This window comes from Meriones unguiculatus, chromosome 6 (assembly GCF_030254825.1).
Source record: "Meriones unguiculatus strain TT.TT164.6M chromosome 6, Bangor_MerUng_6.1, whole genome shotgun sequence".
Lineage (NCBI taxonomy): Eukaryota > Metazoa > Chordata > Mammalia > Rodentia > Muridae > Meriones > Meriones unguiculatus.
In genome coordinates this window covers 51717828-51723643 of record NC_083354.1, presented here as the reverse complement: position 1 = coordinate 51723643, position 5816 = coordinate 51717828, and the positions used below count along the sequence as shown (strand labels likewise).

Here is a 5816-nt window from a genome sequence, read left to right as displayed (position 1 = left end):
CATTAGTTGGGGCCCCCACACAGACTGTGTAGGCTATTTTTCTCCTCGAGTGGCATCCGTTTCATGCCTAGTACCAAACATCAGAGAAAAGCCACGGCCAGTCCCCTGCCCTAACATCGCTGGCAGACCTGAGAACAGCCCCAGACCCCACTGTAAAGCGGGCGAGTGGCCACACGGTTTGGGCAAACTAAAGAGCTGTGTCTCCCACTTTCTGGCTTTCAGAGAGCCAACGGGGAGCCTTGGGGGACTGCCTGGGATGTGAGAAACAGCTAGCTCCTACAGCTCCAACCACAAGAGAACAGACTAGACCCCCAAAGTCACACATGTTCTGATCGAATTTCACAGCTATTTTCTTTGATTTCATTAACTTTTTTATTGCAAAGCAATATTGTAGTAAATCATGGTAACTTATAAATAGGATAGGAATTCAACAATCTTCCAGTCTAACCACTAATAAAGCCGTTAATGTATCCATTTTTCCATGTGGCTGCACAGTTCTTAACCACTTAACAACTGCAGCCGGATCAACCGTGCAGCCTAATTTATTTAGTTCCCCCACTTGGGGGGCTACCAACTTTTCTATTGGTATAAAGAGAAAATGTCTCAGTGGGCATTTTTGATTGTTTCTTTTCTTTAAGTTATTTATTAAGGAGATCACAATGTTTTCACGAGTTTTATGTGATTGTGCAGGCAGTGTTTTTTGTTTTTTGGTGGTTTTTTTTTTTGGCAGGGAATTCAAAAAATTAAGAACATTATAAAAATGTAAAAATTAGGCAGGTTTCCAATTCCTGTTCTCATTAAGTTGTTTTTTTTTTTTTGTCCCAACTCTAACAGCAAATGTTCCCATTACTCCTGCAGTTTGTCTGTTTTATGTGTCTTGTTTTGCTCTGTATTTCATGCTGCCTTTTCTGGTAACTGTAATATGACTAAAGCAGAGCTCATGCTTCTTTCGTTTGGATAATAACCATTATAGCTAGTTCGTATTGTGTCTTGGGTGTGTTCCAGCCACAAGACTTTATCTCGCTTAATTTACAAAAAACTATATTTTTGTTTTCTTTCAATGTACAAAGAAAGTAAAACTGATAAAAACGAAACAGCTTGTCAGGGTGCCCAGCTTGGAAGTAACAACATGGGGGCAGAAATGGATTCCACATCCATGTACTTTCCAGGACGTAATTCAGAATTACACTGTACATAGGACCGCTAAGTCTCCTCAATTCGGGATACATTGATCTAGTTGTGATTAATAACTGTGATATCTTTATATCTGTCACTTATATGATGGAGACTTTTTTTCCTTGTCTCACAAAAAAGAACATTCTGAGATCAGCGGTGCCAGCCTGATATAGGAACTAACAGGCCTGCTAACCCTGTTCCTGGAAGCCCACTGTGGCCCCTGAACCCAACCAATGGGGGAGGGGGCATGCTGGCTCAGGCTCACTAAGGTATTGTGTTAGTGGACACCAGGTTGCTATGGCGCTTGAGTTACTTAAATCTCTGAACAAAACCAAGGTTCTCGAAAGACGGAGGCAGGTAACATTCTAATCTTGAAGGGAAAGGTATCCACCTTTAATTAATTAATTAATGAACTAGACATTCCTGTAATCTCAGCACTTGGAAGGCTGAGGCAGGAGGATTACGGTCCAGAATGGTCTACAAAGGAAGTTTCCAGCCAGTCTGGACTTTGAGACTCTGTCTCAGAAAATAACTAATGTATGTGAGCTATAAATTAAGCAATTTAAAATTTTCTTTCAGTCACTTGGAGTATTTGTATGCGTCTTCAGACACTTTAATATGTCAATAGGAATTAAACCAGTTAAATGAAAACTTTCAGATTAGTTTGGTTTCAGATGGTGAAGTTTCTCTGAGGAGAGAAAAGAGATTTCATTGTGTGGTCTTGAGACTGGGTACCCACGGTACCAGGGGTTTCTCTGTGGTCTGGCTGGTCCTCCCTCCCGGGCAGCGAGCTGCTTCTCTTACATTCACCATGGTCTGCTGGATCAATGTCTTGCTCTCTCCTGGAGCTAGTGTGCAAGTGGCCTCCAATGACCCTCCAGCCTCCACCCCCGCTGCAAATTGACAGCCTCTCTGGGATTTGGGGTGGGCTAGGCTCTTGCTTTGTTTTCCAGGCTGCCCTTGAATTCCCGGACAAAGCAACCATCTTGCCTCAGTATCTCAAGCAGCTGGCTTGTACCACCATATTATACTCAACTTTTCTTTTCTTTTCTTTTCTTTTCTTTTCTTTTCTTTTCTTTTCTTTTCTTTTCTTTTCCTTTCTTTCTTTCTTTCTTTCTTTCTTTCTTTGTGTATTTATTTGTTGTTGGGGCAGGGAGGGAGAATGTGGGTAAGGACTCTTCTCACTAAGTAGAACTAGTTATATAGAGATGAGGGTGGCTTAGAACTCAAGCTCTTCCTGCCTCTGCCTTCTTGCATTCTGTATGCTTGGATTACAGGCATAATCTACCACACCCAGGGCCTTTCCTCTGGTCTGCCTTTGTCTTCTTAGTGCCAGTCTCAGGGCCTGGCAAGTAGCCTACCACTGAGAAACACAGAAACACTCCCAGCCCATCTCATAAAAGTTCTTAGGTCCAAACCCCAGGCAAAGAACCCTCTTCATGGCTATATCTAAATCGCTGTCTAACAAGCCCACTGGTAGTACTGCCCAGCTTCCTGGAGCACATAGCTCCTGTGCAATGGCTGAGGATAGCTGTTGTTTGGGTCTTTGGTCTTCTTGCCAGCACAGAGCATCTGGGGTTATGTACCTCTGTGGTTGTGCACTCTCCCCTCTAGCCAGGGTGCCTGTGACCAATAGCCACACACTCCCTTCCACAGATGTGGTTGAACAGTGCTGCATGAGTGTTCCCCATGGCTCCATGCTCTCCAGACCACTCGTTTCGGCTGTGTGCACAAATTCCCCTTGGCTGAGTAGCCTAGCCATCTAAGTTGATAGCAGATTCTCCATCGCAGCTAGGATTGGAGCTAGAGGCTGAAATGGGAGAGCCAGTAGTTACAGTGAGATCTTGCCTCAAACATCTAAACACAAGGCTAAGGATGTCCCTCACTTGAATGAGTGCTTGCTTATCATGTGTGAAGCCCTTGGCTAAGCCACTAAGGCTACATAAGCCAGGCATGTTGACACAGATACATAATCCCAGCTTTCGGAAGCTGAGGTAGGAAGATCCATAGTTTAAGATCATAGTGAGTTCCAGGCCAGCCTCCATCACAAGAGAAACTGTCTCAGAAAGCAAAACAGTACAAAAACAAGGCCCTGTTCCTCTACAAGAAGCCCATACTCTGTGCCAGGCATACCAATCATCACAAAAACTGTGTGTCATAGCCATCATGTTCTCCATTATATAAAAGACAACACCAAGGGCTTAAGCCTACAGGAAGGTGTAGACACGGTCTGGGATCCTAGGCTTCCCTCATCCACAGCTTTCTCGGCCTCAGAACTGCCTCCTGCTTTACGAGAGTACAAACGATGCTTCTAGCCACAACACACATTAGAATCACCAGAAGCATTGCTTAGACTCCATCTTTGGAGATTCTGGCTGAAGTGATCAGAGGTAGGTTCCTGAGCATCAACAGTTTTACCTCAGCTAGGTGGTTCTACCGTGCAGCAAGCTGCCTGAGAATCTGGGACCATGAAAAGCATGGGTACCTTCCCTCTGCACAGTGTAGACTACTGAGTCAAAGCTACAAGGCCTACAAGGAGGAAACCAAGTTGCTATAAAACAGCCTTTGGGGGAAACTATTTCCTCTTCCAGCATGGTATTAGTCATTTCCCCTCTCTTTGAAGCAGTATACAGCGAGTATTTCCTTTGTTAGTTAATGGGAGATAGAGAGAGAGATTGGGTTTGATTTATTGATGAACTCCCTATTGAGTGTTTGGCAGCCAGCAGCCACGCCTGAAGAAATTTCTGTGTTTAGCTAGCTAGTCTCACTGGTACAGGGGCAGCGAGACCCATTTACCAACACAATGAGTGTGGTGACATAGCTCCAAACCGAATATTCTGGAGTCCATTCACCGTAAGGATGAAACACCAAGTTTGATTCTATGACATCTATTTTCAGAAACTCACTCCCGAAAAGGATAGGCCTGACTGTTGAGCCCCTGGGAACTCAAGGCAGCCAGCCCTGTGAAGGGAATCAGGAGGGACCCACAGATCCATCAGGGTTCCTGATGGTCTCTGCCTAGACCTCTGAGTATTAGTGTCTTCAAGGTGGGGAGATCCCACTTGGAAATTCTCAGAGTTAAAATATCTCTTCTTAGCTGGGTGTAGTGATACACATCTATAATGACAGCACTCAGGAGTTGAAGGCAGGAGAAAGACCAGAAGTTCAAAGTCATCCTTGGTCACATAATAAAATCAAGGCCAGATTGTGCAATGTGAGTCCCTGGTTAAAAACAAATAAATACAATCCCTTGTTTTCTGAACTGCCAATATAATCTGTCTTTGCTAACGTCCTGGTCAGCTACATCAACTGACATGTCTATACTGTCTCCTCAATACTTCAAGGGTTCATAAAGTCCAAAAAAAGCTGGGACCTGCCACACTAAATAATGGTCTGGGGTTCACAGGAGCGGGAGAGCCTTAGCTTGGCCACTGTGATTTGCCCTTGCTCTCTCTTTATTCAGAGTGCCAGGGGTGCCAGCTCTTTGAAAACGGATGCTCTGTGAAGAACTGTTGAACTGATATCAGCCTTTAAATGGTTAGAAACAAGTGAACACAATTTTGTACTACGGAATGTAGAAAATAAAGAGTGCATATTTTTATCTTATTACTGAAATCTTCCCTGCTGGGACTTCACATAACTGGCCAGGATGAGTTGCTAAGACTACAAAGCCAGGTGACTCACTTACATTGGCTCCTGAAGGCCTCACCAGGGGCGGGAGCATCGCCTCTGTGCTTCTGTTCACGCCAGTGAAGAGATGCTGTACCCGATCCAGATTTTAGCCGCTCCAAAGCCCTAGCATCTGGCCGGGGGTGGGGGTGGGGGAACCGCGTCATAGACTGCCTGAAAGGAGGAGGGGAGAAAGATGTCACTGAGGTAGGGTCTGGGGGAAACGAAAACCCACCAAAAATGAGCAGTCGTTGCCCTTGAAGAAAAGGGTCTTCTAAGTGACACCGAAGAAGGCTCAGGAACCCGCCCTTCTTCTCGGGGCCCCATCAGCCTCAGCTTGCAGCCCACACGCCCCAATCTTTCACCCTTTGCCCCTCTTGGAAAGCAAAACCCCTGAAAGTCCCCAGGAAGCAGCTGGAACGCGGGCCGGTGTCCGACGCCTGCGCACAAGAGCCACCCGCGCGGCTCAGGAAGATGCCCGTCAGAGGGCGCTTGCCTGAGACTGGCGGGTCACTAGTTAAGTAGCTATAAAACCCTAGGCTGACTGTCCCAAGCAGGAGATGTCAGCGAGCTACAGCAAAGCAAAAGTATGGTCTCCTGACTTTGTGGGCCGTCCTATTCAACTTCAGGGGAGGCAGCCATAGGCAGATGTAGGAAACACATGTCAGAAACGCACGGATGCCACAGAGAACGACGAAGGGGAGTGGGGAGGAGGGCTCGGTGAGTGGAGAGCCTCGCTCTGCACTTGCTGGCCAGGTGGTCTTCTCTGAGGACAAGGGTATGATAGCAGATCCTCACTGGAAGGGAGAGGTCAGCCCCTTGCCATTTCCGCTGATCTCCTTCCTTTTCTCAGTTTATTCCTCTTCTACTTTCCTGTCTTGTGCGTGTGTGTTTATCCCAGTGAATTTCACTGCATTTCCTTACAGAAGTATGAGTGAGATGTTAATCGCAGGATCCCAGGCATCGTACCA

The 5816-nt window shown here is 46.0% G+C and overlaps 1 long non-coding RNA gene across 1 annotated transcript; it reads right to left on the bottom strand.

The window, feature by feature from the left end:
• Nucleotides 1-442: 442 nt before the first annotated feature.
• On the bottom strand, nucleotides 443-5283 carry LOC132654506 (uncharacterized). Its single transcript, XR_009592140.1, has 3 exons — nucleotides 5211-5283; nucleotides 4865-5019; nucleotides 443-2986 (listed from the first exon to the last, which is right to left on the bottom strand). It is a non-coding gene; the product is annotated as an uncharacterized LOC132654506 (long non-coding RNA).
• Between the last annotated feature and the right edge of the window lie 533 nt (nucleotides 5284-5816).